The following is a 15,888-nucleotide window of genomic DNA, read 5'->3' as shown; positions in this document are numbered from 1 at the left end:
TATATCCCCTCCCTCTTGCGTCTCCCTCCCACCTTCCCTATCCCACCCCTCTAGGTGATCACAAAGCACCCAGCTGATCTCCCCATGCGATGCAGCTGCTTCCCGCTAGCTATCTATTTTACATTTGGTACTGTAGATAGGTCAATGCTACTCTCTTACTTAGTCCCAGCTTACCCTTCCCCCTCCCTATGTCCTCAAGTCCATTCTCTATGTCTGCGTCTTTATTCCTATCCCTAGGTTCTTCAGAACCTTTTTTTTTTTTTTTAGATTCCATATATATATGTGTTAGCATACGGTATTTGTTTTTCTCTTGCTGACTGACTTCACTCTGTATGACAGACTCTAGGTCCATCCACCTCACTACAAATAACTCAATTTTGTTTCTTTTTATGGCTGAGTGATATTCCATTGTATATATGTGCCACATCTTCTTTATCCATTCATGTGTCGATGGACACTTAGGTTGCTTCCATGTCCTGGCTATTGTAAATAGAATTGCAATGAACATTGTGGTACATGACTCTTTTTGAATTATGGTTTTCTCAGGGTATATTCCCAGTAGTGGGATTGCTGGGTCATATGGTATTTCTATTTTTAGTTTTTTAAGGAACCTCCATACTGTTCTCCATAGTGGCTGTATCAATTTACATTCCCACCAACAGTACAAGAGAGTTCCCTTTTCTCCACACCCTCTCCAGCATTTATTGTTCATAGATTTTTTGATGATGGCCATTCTGACTGGTGTGAGGTGATACCTCATTGTAGTTTTCATTTGCATTTCTCTAATGATTAGTGATGTTGAGCATCCTTTCCTGTGTTTGTTGGCCATCTGTATATCGCCTTTGGAGAAATGTCTATTTAGATCTGCCCATTTTTGGATTGGGTTGTTTGTTTTTTTGATATTGAGCTGCATGAGCTGCATGTATATTTTGGAGATTAATCCTTTGTCAGTTGCTTCATTTGCAAATATCTTCTCCCATTCTGAGGCAAACCTGTAGTTATTTTGAACTTAATTTCTAATTCTTAAATAATTTGCCTTAATAGGTTATTTTCTTTTCATAAAACACTGAAATTCAAGCTTTTGACTCTTCTCCATTCATTTAGAAAATCCCTCCAAAAAGCAGTGCAATACTTCTTTTGTCTTCCTGATGCATGGTTTCGAAAATTCCTTATAAATAATCTCTGAGAATCATCAGATTCATTCATAAAATTATCTGAGAAATTGTTAATAGGTATAGGAGGAATAAGGAATGATTTAAATGTCATTAAGAATACTTCTGTGGAATTAAACGTGATATGTTCTTCCAATACCTAATCTTGAAAGGTAAATATAGGCTAAATATTCAGTAAGATTGGGGGTTAATTTTCTTGCTCTGGGAATACAGGATTTTTCTTCAAGTGACATTTACATAAATATGTCTTGGAAATGCTGTCTATACTAAATCTTACTGTGCCTTTCATCCATGCTGTTGGAAGAAGCAGAAAATAAGTGGAAAATTTCAGATGTATTCTGAAAGAATCAAGGGATCCTGAAGAAAATTTGTTATTTAGGAGGAAGTGTCTCTTACCATAACCTCCTGCCACCCAATATTTTGTTTGAGAACCTATTTTTATCCCCACGTCTACCTATTTGACTCTTCCTTTATAAAGTTTTTTTTTTCTTTGCCTTTGAGCAAGGGCAGACTTTCAGTGTGCCTTATGAATCATTCAAATTATATGTTGGAGATGATATTTTCATTGACACTTGGAGAAAGCAGCTCATTCTATGTTTGCATCAGAGTAGTTAGCAATTAGGAAAATAATCTTCCATTTCCCACCTTCACATTAGCAACTTGGGATTTTACTGGTAGGAGGGTAGCACTGGTTATACTAATGCCCTTAATTTCTTAGAGATGAGTGACAGCAAGATACAGCCATGCTGGTATCGACGCCAAGTAAACACACAATTCTTAAGGTTTTTAGGAACAGGTGAAATGAAGAGTGATTCTGCTTTTGGTGCTGCCTTTGTACCCCCAGTGTTGCAGGCGGGTTGGCATGCAGTTAGGAACATGTGTTGATTGAATGAATTCTGAGAACAGAGATACCCTTCAAGTTTAAGTATAAAGCTATTGTTACAAAAACCTGTTATATTTAATGTAAAATGTTCAACTCCCTAAATATGAATACTAAAAAGATACAGAATTTTGTAACTATATTTCAGCTCAGTGTTATGTTTCCATGTGACCCATAGACCCCAGTTTATTTTTTCAGATAGGACCAAGAGAGCCTTAATGTTCCCTTCAACTTGACTTGACAGGCTTCTTCCTGACTCCAGGCCCTGACCTCCCTTTCCTTAGAACATTCACTTTAGAAAACTTATAATTCTAAATTTTTTCTCTGCCCCTTAGAAGTGTAACTTTCAAAAAAACAAAAACAGAAAGCCAAAACTTCTTGCCAGTTTTACAACCCAGGTCAGTTGGATATATACAAATCATGTAAGATGTAGGCTTCTGTGGTCTCATAACTTGGTCTCAACCTAGGTTGACAACTTTATTTTCTAGGTATCTTCTAGATTTTCTAAACCTAGAGTTCTCCACTTTTTTGGGAGACTTGGCTTACATTCTTATGTTTTTCCTCCACTTGAACTTCCTCTTCCCTATAGCCATCTACCAAAATTCTACCCATGCTTAGGACCCAGATGCATGCGTAATCACCTTTCTAAACACCCACAGAGGAAGTGGGGTTTTTTTTCAGTCCTTTGTACTTCTTAGTATACAGTCGTGCTTATCACAATTTAATTTGTATTGTGGTTATTCTGGTACATATATGCTCTCTATTTTATAAAATCTTTGAAGGTGGGTTTGTGCCTAATATATTTTGGTATTTTCAAATTACCTAATATTGATTTTACGCATAATGGAAAATATTTTAAAAAATGTGTTAGGTGAGTGAAACAAACATATGAGCAGATGCAAAGTGGTGCTCTCAGCCTCTCCCCCACTTCAAAGTTGCATCTTAAGTGCTGCCTTTACGTGCGTACCCCAGAGGCCTCTCCTCAATTTTCTGTGAGTTCTCAGGGAGATCAGAACTGCCATTTCCTGTTCTTGCTAACCAGAGTTATAGACACAGTCCATCAAATCTCATTCCTAGATCAGGAAACTGTGAATAGAGTATAGCAGAAAGTGTCTGGGCTGAAAATAAATGACTCTGGGACCCCACCCTATGTTATTCTATCTCTGATCAAACTCCTGTCTGACTCAAACAGGAAATGAGTCGTATATCTTATGCGAGGTAGCAAATCTGAGATCTTTAGTTCCTTCAACACGTGGACAGTAAAGAAGACGAGGGTGTTTATTTTCAGAGGGTGTTTATTTTCATTGCTTGGACTGTAGAGTTACAGGCCTTTAAAGGTGGTGGAGAAAAAAAATCAAATCAGTGTCCTAGAGATCTCAGCTAAAGCTCTGGATGCCTGGTGTGTCCGGGTGAGGCACATGCTCAAAGTTGCCTACTCTGAACCCATCCTGCCTTCTTCCTTAGTTATAGAAGCCCACTTTTGTTCAGTGTGGCAATGTACTAGTTAGACAGATACTTGTTACACAAACTCCCTTGCTAGAAAATGTAGTTCTGGCCAATGAAAAGTAAGTGAAAGTCTACTCGGTAAGGTTTCCAGGAAAACTTTTTCCCTCAAGAAGAGGCAGACAAGTGGCACATGTTTTAGCCCTTTCTCCTTTCTCCTCCTCCCTGTCTGGAACTTAGTGTACTACTCTAATCCCTTGAAGTGTAACACCATTTTGGAAGCATGAAGAAGAAAGATACGTGCTAAGGATGGTAGAGTGGAAAGATTGAAGGATCCTAGGACCTTGGTGGCATCTTGGTATAGTTGTATTAGTGCTAAGTTGCCATTTTTGGATTTTTTTGGTGGAAAAAAAATGAACTCAGTTTGCTAATGCTAGTGTATTTGGGTTTCTGTTATGTGTAGAAAAGGCAAACCTGACAAATGCACTGGACATGCCTAGAAAACGTGGGGCTGATCCAGCCACCTGGGCAGATCTGGCTCCTAAACATCTTCTGCCATTTTCCGTATCTCTTTAGTGAGTTAAATGCAGAGGATCCAACAGATAACTTCAAGGCAACACCAACGGATACTAGGACCATAAAACAGAAGAAGCAAGAATCCCTGAACCACACAGAAAAGGTCATCTGCTAAACATCTGATCGTGAAACAGCAATGCACTTTTGTGTTAAGCCACTGAGATCTGAGGGTCATTTGTTAGAATAACTAGCATTAAAAACTCCAGCAAAAATGCCAGCCATCAGGAGAAAGTGTGAGATACTCCCTATATCAATTAGGATGCTTTTGGCTACAGGCAACAGAAAACTCCAAATGTAATCCACTGAAACAAGGATATTTAGCATCTTACAAACCAAGGATAGGGCAGGCCCAGCACTGGCTAATTTACTGGATAAATTACATCATTAAGACTCCATGTTCTGTCTTTCTGCTCTGCCATCCTTAGCCTTTTGGATTTGCCCTCAGACGTGCTCCCCTCATAATTGTAAGAGGGCTGCAACAGTTCCAGGGGTCATCGCCAGATATGTCCATACTTGAAGAGACCACCTCTCTTCAGGTGTGTCTTCTTAAGAGTGAAGAAACCTTTTCCAGGAAGCTGATAGCAGACATCTCATGTTTCATAGGACACAAGTGCCTCACGTGCCTATGGCTAAACCAGTCACTGGCAAGGGGACTGGGACCTCCATGATTGGCTTAGGCCTGTCAGTGTTTGTCCCCTGGGGCTACTGGTGGGTCTAGGCTTCCTTAGAGCACATGATGCCCAGAGGAGGGCAGATCATGGGAATTCTATTAGGAAAGTAAAAGGGGCTGGGATTAGACATGGGTAGGATGTTGGAGTACCTGATACACCTCCCGTGAGAGAACCCCTTCTGAGAAGAGGGACCTGGGCACCATGAGATGAACCCAGTGACAACGATTTGATCACTGGAAGAGATTCAAGATCTCACCGTGACTGATAAAGGAGTATGTTCCTGGTCCATCTCCTAGATGATGATTTGCTTCTCAACAAGAGTTAGAGCTTTAAGTAAAAATTGAGTACTCAGACCTGCCCTGCCATTCCTCTCTGGGGGTTTCCCCTGTATCTGCCTCAGGGAACGTCTCCCTCAACTCTCCTGCATCTCCTCGTCTTTGATGGCTGCTGCTTCCCGCTCCCTGAGGACCTGGAGTGCCTGGGAGTTGTGTCCTCCCTCCTCCTACCCCAACCCCAGCCTTCTCATGGCCCCAGGCACCTGCACCTTGTGGGGCTTTCTGAGCTCCCTCCCTCTCCCCCCACTGTAGACAGCTGCTGGTGGTCATAAAGCCCTGACGGCCTCGGAGGGGTTTCCCTCAGTCCTTCCACACTTCCTTCTTTCATCCCTCACCTGGACGCAGCCTGGACCAAGAGTCAGTATGTTGAATGGCAGAGCAAGTGAGAGGCCCCCTCCATTCATTTTGGATACTCCTATTTCTGGTCAGGTTATCTGAGAATTAAGTCACAAAATTATGGCTCACCAATGCTCCTCAAACAGAATAGGACAGGAAGCAAAAGGTAAAAATAGGTATTTTGTTAATATATATAAGCATGTTTATAATGAAACTGTGCATAGCTGCTACAGCCTTCATTTCTGTAACTGATCACGAGGCCATAGTTGACGTTGATCATTTTCTTCTTCCACTATCCATCCCATGTTCTCCTACACGTGGGCACACCCTATCTGGGTTCTGTTTTTGGTGGAATGATTGGAATCTTTCTTCCTGAATCGTGGGAGTCTTTAGTGGTCTTGCCTTGATTGGGTCGTAATCTTCCACTGACTTTCACTGCTGGACGTGGAAGTACTGCCCGGTGTCCTGGTGCATCTTCTGGGTTCTGGTACAGACTTCTCTGCCCCTATTGTGTAGCAGCAGTGCAATTTCCCTTTGGCAGATCGAATAAATCATCACAGCTAGTACAGTAACTCCTCCTCTGCCTGTTAACTCAATGGCATGAGGAGTCCAAAATGGCCAGATGGAAGTTTGAACTTATAATTTAATGGGATGATTGTGTACCTCTTATTGGAAACCTTCTTCCCTTGGGAATTAAGATCTATAAGCCATCATAATGCAAGGTTGCAGTGATGGAACATGATGTGTAATGGTGAAAAATGCCACTTCTACCACCCCCATCTTTTAATTTCAGGTCTATGTGTAACTGGCAATGGGAGAAATAGCCCCTTGTATCTGTCTCTGGTTTAAAATATATTACACCAACCTCAGCGAGTCTTAGTAAACCATTCTCCTATTCCATTAGGCCTGCTGCTTCTCAGTCACGGGCTACATGAGATGAGGGAATAACATGGGTACAAGCTCATTTCTGAAACTTCAGTCCCTCTTTCCTCTGAAATGGTAATGGTAATGGAGGCCCAAGAGCTTAGGGAGGTTCAAGATTTCTCAGTTTTACCTGAGACACCCAGATATCCCCATCCCAGATCTCACAGCCCTGCTCTTTTGAGCAATGCCCTAACCTTAGCACTGGGGACTTGAGTGTGCTTGCATCGGGCAACCACAGTGGGGTCCAACTAACAGGAGCTGGGGCCATGGAGGAGAGCAGCCATTGCTGGGGACAACCCTGGAGCCAGCGGGAGAGGGGAAGAAATACCCTGGCTGCTTCCATTCTATGATCTTAGATTGAGTCCTCCTGGGGCAGGGATTTGTGTATAAAAAATTATTGCAGGAGTGCTCCTGGGGGGAGCGCCATAGGAGGGTGGGAGAGGCAGGATGAGAGAGAGGGGTGAAAGCCAGGCAAAGTTCCTCAGAGGGTGACTATAGCTGGATCCTGGAGGAAACATCTGGAGTGTAAACTGTGCCTCAGTTCTCCTGAAGCAAAGGAGCTGGGTGTTCTTACCCCCAGCCATCTCGGTCATTGGTGAAGGGTGACCCCCTCCCCCTGCCCCCACAAGTAAATTCCCAGGCATTTCCAGCTCTTTGCTCTAGAGGCGAAGTGGGCTCCAAGAGCTTAAACAGTTTTCCAGAAAATAATTGCAGGGGTTCCCTTGAAATGAAGTCACATGGAAGCTAGTGGGAGTTGGGTGAGGTACACACAGAAAGCATGAACAAGGAACCCCCGGTGATCTGAGTGCACTGCTGACATTTGTAGGCTATAGTCAGACTCTTTCTACCCGTGCCTTTCATTGTCTGGAAATACTGGATGCCACGGGGCAAGGAAATACAGTTCTCTGTGAGATGGAACAGAGCTGAGAATGATGGGGAGTGATCTGAGAACAGATAGGCAATTGACCCCCATTCACAATGTCATGAACATTTTCCCCTGACATCAAACGTTTTTCTATGGCGATGCTAATGATTGTATAATATACCAACACACAGATGTAAATGGTCATTTAAGCAGTCCCTCCTTTCTGTTAGAAACGAGTCCTTCCCTATTATAAATACTATTATGGGGCAACTCTGCAACCAGAGGTTAGTTTATCGTAATTTTCTCCTTAGGACAGATAGTGTTGGTACTTTAATAGAGCTTCTGTGAAGATGAGGATAGATATAGCATTACTCAAGTATTATAAGTGGATGCAACATGTAAAATTCCTGGTATGAATGTATAGCAGTAGGCAACATTTTACACGTGGTCTGGATTCCAAAGTTAGTTGCTTATAACGCAGTGTTTGAAAATCAGTACATATTTTTGTACTGAAGTGATGTTTTAATTGGTATTTAGCTTCTCAATATATCTCATGAGACTTCATTTAACTCGTGAGATTTATTGGCAACCTAAATACCAATTATAACATCACTTCAGCGTATATGAAATATATATAAATACAAACATAGCTGAGCTGCTGAGTTACAGTATGAATAGTACAGTCCTTTCCTCCTTTATTTCCTTTTTCTCATCTCAATCCATGTCTTCATGAAAGGCTACTGCCAAGCCGTGGAAGCAAAACAACCCTTGCCAGTCATTTAGGCTTGAGTAGAAATTTAGGTTTACTATGAATCAGAAAGAATTTGCAATTAAATCTCTTTAGTTATGAGATCCTTTATACCCTGGGCAAAGGATTTTTAGGTACCCCGTATAGAAGCAGTTTTTTTGAAAGAGAAGGGTAACCTTTTATTCCTAATTCATACCTTATTAGCCCTGCGTACTTTATTTTTGCTGTCAACTGAGGTCAGTGCTTGGTATTTACCAGGAACAGTAAAACAGTGGCTTCCATTTTGAGAACATATTTTTGCTAGAAAAATTAAAACGTAGAAGATGCTAGTCAGATGTGACATGGAAGATTTTGTATATATAGGTGCATTCTTATTCATTGGTTGTTAATCTATAATCTTTTGTCTTGCTTTTAGATGCTGTCTAGCTCTGCGGGAATATGAGTACTTTATAATTAGCTTGCATAGATGTAGTCATATCACTACTGACTTAGCATCAAGTCTGGCTTCAGATACTTGTAGCCTTGTGTTTCAGAAAAGTTTGACTCAGTAAAATAATTTTAAAAATGTGTATTTTAGAATAGATTTACAGGAAAATTGCAAAGGTAGTAGAGTTCCCACATACCCTACTCCCAGTTCTGCCTATTATTGATATCTTGCAGTATGACACTTTTGTCAAAATTAATGAACAAATATTGATGCATTACTATTAACTAAAGCTCACACTTTATTCAGGTTTCCTTGGTATTCACCTAATGTTATTTTTCTGTTCCAGGATCCCATCCAAGATATCATATTACATTCAGTCATCATTTCCCATTAGGCTCATTTTGGTTATGACAAGTTTCTCAGACTTTTTTTTTCTGTTTTGTTTTTTTTGGTCTTTCAGGACTATAGTTTCCTTATTCACATGCAAATCGGAGCATCTCTAATGATTATTTTGTGAACACTGTATGATATGAATTGCTATCTGCTAGACTATATAACTTTCATTTTACTTTCATGTTTCATACACAGGGTGAGAAAGACTTCTTTGTCTTTTTTGGTGAAAACACTTACGTTCTAGTATCTTAGCAAATTTCAATTATACAATTCAGTGTTACCAGCTACAGTCACCATGTTATCCATTAGATGCTCAGAGCTTACTCATCTCCTTACTTCATCTAACTGAAAGTTTGTACCCTTTTACCAACCTCTAGATCTTCCTTGTTTCTGAGGGCTCTGATAATTTGGGGGCATTCCGGTCAGGTGTCTTGTAGATGTCCTTCAATTGGGGTTGGATGTTTTATTCATTAGACTGGGGTTGTAGGTTTTGGGGAGGAGACCCATGTGCCACTCTCATATCGAGAGATCATGACTTGTCACTAGTGATGTAAACCTTGATCGCTTGGCTGAGGTAGTGTTTGTCAGGTTTCCCACTCAAAGTTTTCCCCCTCTTTCCACACCGTCCTCTTTGGAAGGAAGTCACAATGCACCGCCCACATTTTAGAAGTGGAGAATTATGCTTCATAAATTATTTGGCTTTAACCGGTGTTCATTTTAAATGTGTATTTTTTTAAAAAGATTTTAGGCTTGGTGCTATAAATATAGGTTCAAAAATAAGGAAAATAATAATTTCCCACAACCATTGTTTTTTTAAGTTAAATTGAAATTTTTATCATGACACCAAAACTTAGGTCACTTTCGAAGACATATTTTAATATCTGGAAGACATTTATTGTTAAACTCTTTTCAAATCAATTTATATATATCATGAAGAGTGATCATTTTTTTCCCATGTTAATCTGGACATTTAATAATCTGATAGATTATTTAGTATCATTTACAAATTTCCAATTAGACTGTGGAGAAAATCTGCATGCAGAAGATATTTTTTCTTTTCTCTGGCAGAGTTGTGTGTTGTATGTCTTCATTACTTCCGCTGAGAAGAGATTAACTTTTCACTGTTGATCTATACTGAGTTTTATATGGAACAGAGCTCTCCGGTAGAAAAGTGATTTTACTCTTCACCTTGCAGTGCTTTAGATATCCATCATAATTCCTGTCATATCCTATGGATGTTACTTTGACCATTGCAGTCAGAAATCCTGATGTAATCAGCTCAGTCTTCAGGGAGTTCTTTGACTCAAAACCATTAGGAGACTTTAAATGAGCCCCGCTAGCGGCTCTTGCTGGGTTGTGCTCTCAGGTGAGTTTCCATCAGTAATTAGATCTTTCATTCTTGGCTTTTGAGCAAGCACTACCTTTCATATAGAACACTGAAAGTTTTGGAGCTTATTCGTGAAATAAAGGGAAACAGAAAATGCAGACCTTACTGTGGCAGTAAAGAAGATTGAATTTTGAGCTTTTAAGCTTGCTGGAGATGTCTTTTTCTTTGCATCTAGAGGTTTAAAGAGAAGACTATCAATTCATTCTCTGTTCAACTTTATAATTTTTAAATTTACCTTACATTCTTGCCCTATTCCAAATGGAGAGGTTTTAGTATATTGGATTTATTTTTTTGTGGTATATTGTGTTTATCTCGTGTTTGGATATGCTGTCTCTTTATCAATCATCTATTTATAAAATATGTTTACAATGGTATTATATAGAATTGAAAGAAATGGCTGGGGTTATTACAGGGAGGATGGAATGAGAGTAAGGTGGGGGCATAACTATAACTCTTCTTAAGAGTTTAGAGGTTCTGATCCTGGTGTTGAATAGATATTACATGTTTTTTATTTAGGCCCAACTCTAATACAAGGCCAGTTATACTATATATTTTTTTTTGTCTCAGTGAAGATGGTTTTTAGGAGGTATTTGAAAAAAATGTCAATGGGTCAGTGAAAACTTTGTCAAACTAGAAAATTATTTTATGAGTATAGTTCTGATTGAACAGACTTGGAATAGGGTGCAGGGGTCGTTATTTTAAACACAGACAATTCTGTTGCAAGTGCTTCAAGAATTACACTTTAGTTAATACTTTTACAATGTATTTCGTGATGTTTATAAATTGGGAACCAAGATTTTCCTTTTTTTGAGTCACCCCAAAATTAACTTTTTTTTTTTTTTTTTTTTTTTTGCGGTACGCGGGCCTCTCACTGTTGTGGCCTCTCCCGTTGCAGAGCACAGGCTCCGGGTGCGCAGGCTCACGGGCCCAGCTGCTCCGTGGCATGTGGGATCTTCCCGGACCGGGGCATGAACCCGTGTCCCCTGCATTGGCAGGCGGACTCTCAACCACTGAGCCACCAGGGAAGCCCCCAAAATTAACTTTTGAGGAGGACCTCTAATGCACAACCAATGGAAGCACTGTCTTTCGTAGCCTTCCCAATCTTCACAAGAGGTTCTCAGCCTCCACATCTCCTCCTCTGAGCTCTGCCAGTTGTTCAAGTACGTGGTTTCAAAAATTGTGAAGAGTCTGAGATTTTGTGCTGTTTGCAAGCTAAAAAATTAACCATAGTTTCATGGGTGCTGGTAGAAGACATGAGACTTTTGGGTCAGAGACAAGGAACTTGATTACTCATGGTACAGCAAGTGTCATGAGCTTCATGTTTGTATTGGTTCCCTTGGCCCATTAAGTCCCTTAGAGACAGTGAAGGGCAATGAGGGCGGATGCTGTGTACACAGTAGACTTGTCAGAGAAACCCTGAATTTAGGAAATCCTCAATTGTATAAGAGGGCTGCTAGCGAGTTGCCAAACCTTTGCTCCAGAGGAAGTCATTATGCTTATTACCCTGGTCAGGAAACAAATATGCCCTCTGCATTGGAGAAAAACCTGTCTTCCAAGGTTGTTTGCTATGTAGACATCCTTGCAGAGATTTTTCAGAACAAAGCTGTCAGTGCCTTTTTCGTGGAAGACGGGCTGAAACACAAGAGACCAGGACAGTATGCCTGCCAATACATGGCTCTCATGTCATATAAAATTTCTATCTAATCATCTATTTATCTAGGAAAACAGAATAGCTAGACTCTAATATTCACTTTTTATTTATTCATTTAGTTATCCCATTTTTTATTCATGTATATCAAGGCTTAAGATGTCCCAGGCACTGTGCCTGGTGCTATGCTAGATAAGAACAACGACAATGAGCTAGAACGATGCAGTTCTTTACCTTATGAAGCTTCTAGTCCATGGGGTAGAGAGATTTTTAACAGTATAATTACCCAAATAACTAGTTGTAACATGAAAAATGCAAATAAAGTACTATGAACGTGAATAATTGGAGACTTCGAAGTTCTGATGGAGGAAAGTATGAAGCACTTACTGGAACTCCCGAAGACCTGTGCACCTGCAGTAAAGAAAGTGAGGAGGAGAGTGACTGTGAAAAAGGCTGGGGACAGTCAGGGAGCAGACAGTGCAGGACCTGGTCTGCCATGTTAAGAAGGACTTGGCATTTTATTCTGAGGGCACCAGAGGAATTTTGAAAGGTTTTAAGCAGGAGAGTGATGCCATCAGGTTGTATTTGGAAAGGTCACAGGGTCTCTGTGGGGACCATGAATGGAAGAACATAAGATTAGAAGCAGAAAATTCTATGGTAGATGAAACGATGACACATTGGTGTAGAAGTTCAGGATGGAGGGAACTGGTTGATTCTGAGATATCTAGGAAGCAAAATGAATAAAACCTGTTGACTGATACGGTGGCAGCGGAGTGGGAGACATCAAGGAATGCTCTTGGATCTTGTTTGAACATGGAGTGGATGAGTGGAAGGCCCATGTTGAGAGAGAACACGGTGAAGATGGGACGGGTTAAGTATTAACAAATCAACACTCAACATCTATCAGAATTATGTTTGAGAAAAATGTTATTTACTGAGCCTTGCCTTAGGGATATATAGTCTATCCATTCCTCTACATTCTCTAGATACTGTCCCTGTATTGAACTACGTGTCTGAAACATCTTAGTCCTCCAAAAAATCCCTTTTATTGAGCTACTCTTTGGTGTGGTGCTATCATTTTTCGTGGGGAGACATTATCAGAAAGAACTATGTGACACTGCAGCCTATCTGTGAATCCCAGGGCTTTCCCTATGAGAATGTAAGGGAGAAATTGTCCCGTGATCTTGGTACAGGATTAATAATTGTCTGAGCAACCGGATCTTAATTTACAGACACCAAACTATGAAACAGATTGAGGCTCTTTTTGGAACCAATTTTGTTGCCTACTTCTCACCAGAATATAGGGCTCCATGGTGTACTGACCTCATCCTCACCTGCTCATTGCTCTTATTTAACATTTATTTCCTCTTGTTGAACTGAATGTATTTTTTGCTCAGCTGTCTTAAATATTTTCTGAACCAAGTTGGAGGGTAAATAAATAAATACAATTTTAAGACTAAGCCAGTAGTGACTTTGGACAAATTAATCTGCTAGGCTTTGGTACTTCATCTGTAAAATGACAGGTTTGAACCAGATCAACTCTTAAGATCGTTTTTAGCTCCCACAGTCTCTCTCCCTACAGAAAACTGAGTGTTTTCAAGTTTGAGGCATTATAGACAATACATATTTCAGGTACCTAAGGCTGACTGGCAAGCCACTGTCTCTTGCCTCTTGGAATTGTTGATTATCCAGGACATCCCTGTTCTTGAGAATGACCTGTGAGCTACTTTTGTCAGATACACTCTTCCTCAACATTCACTACCATACTGTATACAGGACTGTATTATAGTGAAGCCAGGAAGCGTTTCTCTTGCTCCCCTTTCTCGCTTTTACTGAAGTTCAGCTCATTTGCGGCAACTTCAAAAGAGATTTTCTTTTTGCTTAGTTGCTGCACATGCATCTCCTGGTCTGGACTTGTCCCAAGAGCTACTCATTGAGAAGTGAGTCTCAACTGTGTCACTGACCAAGGTCCTCAGAGAAGAAGCTATTCCTCTGAGGGATGACCCAGGGTTCATGGTTCCATGAGAATGAAGCGAGATCTCACCCCCAGGTAAGAGCTGCGTTTAATTTGAATTGGCCTGCCTGAAAGAAAGCAAGGTACTCCAATGCCAGTTCTCATAGGCCTTAGAATCCTTTATTGTGGACTGAGTTTTTTGGTCGGCATCACCACTTTCCATTACTCAAAGGCCAAGACGCCCTTTCTCGGTCTGTAGTCAGTTTGGATAGCAATCCATTTGATTCATGAGTGTTATAATTACATCGATTTATAAACCATCTCTGTTCATATTTTCTTTCTATAGGGCTTCCCTATCTCACATTGTGCATGCAAATAGACATATGTTTTAGGTGCATTTTTTAAGCAAACATTTATTGCTTACCTTTAGTGGGCCATGCCCTATGCTCTATCAGTTTATGGAAACAAATGAGCCAGCCCTGCTTAGCATATGACTGGTGTCGACGTGGGAAGATAGGTGAACAGTACAATGCAGGAGGATAAAGTGCTCCTCAAACTGTATGTAAAGAGGGATGAGATGTTATTCGTGTCTTGGAGCAGAGGATAAGGCAGGAGTGTTGAAGGATTATCTGGGAATTAGTTCATGGAAGAAGACAAGAAATTCACTGTGGGTTCCTTTTAGACTCTATCATCTTATCTATTGCAGCAAGAAACCACTGCAGTAGAAAGATGTGAGAGATCACAGAAATTTTTTTCTGGGACAAAAGATTGCCTGGATTTGTGAGTGTTTGCTAAATCAACTCAGTGCTTCAGTGAAGGGTGGAAAGAGGACAAACCTGGAGGAGGGATGAAGCTCTTTGTAGAGCTGACCACACGGCATAGCGCACACAACGGCTTTGAGAGGCTGCTTTGACTGCTCTGGGTCAAAAGCTGTAAAAAGATGAAGTGTAGTTCTATACCATCTCTCAAATATGTTACAGAGGTCAAAATAGAAAAAAGGGTAAATTCCCGAGTAATGAAGTAGGCAACATTTCAGAGATCATTTTACGCAAGGTCAGCAAGGATATACAAGGTCTAAGGACAGCCCTGTTTGCTCATCTAAAGCCCCAGATATCAGGTTCCTCTTCCTGTGTTGGTATTGATGTATTTAGGTGTCCACCAAGGCCTAGGTACCATAGTGAACATAAACCTTGATATTTAAAACTTAAAATTCTCATTCTGGCAAGTCCCAGGATAGGGGAAAATCAGAATCTATTTGAGAGAGGTCGGACTTTCTTCTCACTGGGAGCCAAGGGGCTCCCTGGGAATAAGTGGTATGCTCAGATGTTCTAAGGGAGTGATATCCAGGGAAGTGAACCTGGTGCAGGAGCACACAGATGTTAACCAGAGCATACAGGGGTTCAAGGAGTCTTCAGGAAGATGAACACTCGTGAGACTTTACTGCAGAGTAACAATAGCTACCATCTTAGAGCACTTGCTGAGTACCAGGCACATAGATGCTAATGTATTATTTGATATTTGCTTTATGTATATCCTTAATGATGGGGAAATCAAGGATCAGAGATCAAAAATTTTCCATAGAGTTAGAGTGTTAGGAAATGTACGTGACCTAATCGCTATTACAGTGTTGAATATAGAAGAGAGCAGGAAGCTAATGTTGATTGATCACTTACTGTTTTGGGGATGAAAAAGATTACTAGGAGGTAGATGTAATTATTTCCACTTAAGAGAGGAGGAAAATGAGACTCAAAGTAATGACCTACCTTATGCTTCACAGCCAATTATTAAATGGTAGAGTTGGAGTTCAAACCCAGGTCTCCTTATTCCAAAGTCCATGTACTTCGCTTGTGATGATGAATTCAGGTGGAATTTGAGGACAATTGGATTTTGTCTTGATCATCTTCTCCTTGATTCCTTTTCTTTCACCCTGGGACTCTGTATAAACCCACAGCCTAATTTGAACCTAATTCTTTTTTTTTTTTGATGAAAATGTACATGTCTTGTTGTTGTTGTTGTTAGTTTCTGCTTTATAACAAAGTGAATCAGCTATACATATACATATATCCCCATATCTCCTCCCTCTTGCATCTCCCTCCCTCCCTCCCTATCCCACCCCTCTAGGTGGTCAC

General features: G+C 40.5%; 1 long non-coding RNA gene across 1 annotated transcript in view; it reads left to right on the top strand.

The window, feature by feature from the left end:
* The window catches only part of LOC307182978, a 93,659-nt gene that overhangs the window by 12,532 nt on the left and 65,239 nt on the right, over nt 1-15,888 (top strand). The window contains exon 2 of the long non-coding RNA XR_013827326.1: nt 13,691-13,855. This is a non-coding gene — a long non-coding RNA (uncharacterized lncRNA). The remainder of the gene's footprint in view (nt 1-13,690; nt 13,856-15,888) is intronic.

The sequence above is a fragment of the Stenella coeruleoalba genome, assembly GCF_951394435.1.
Source record: "Stenella coeruleoalba genome assembly, chromosome: 2".
NCBI classification, from domain to species: domain Eukaryota; kingdom Metazoa; phylum Chordata; class Mammalia; order Artiodactyla; family Delphinidae; genus Stenella; species Stenella coeruleoalba.
The sequence above is the reverse complement of the archived record's forward strand: the minus strand, read 5'-3'. Positions and strand labels throughout refer to the sequence as shown.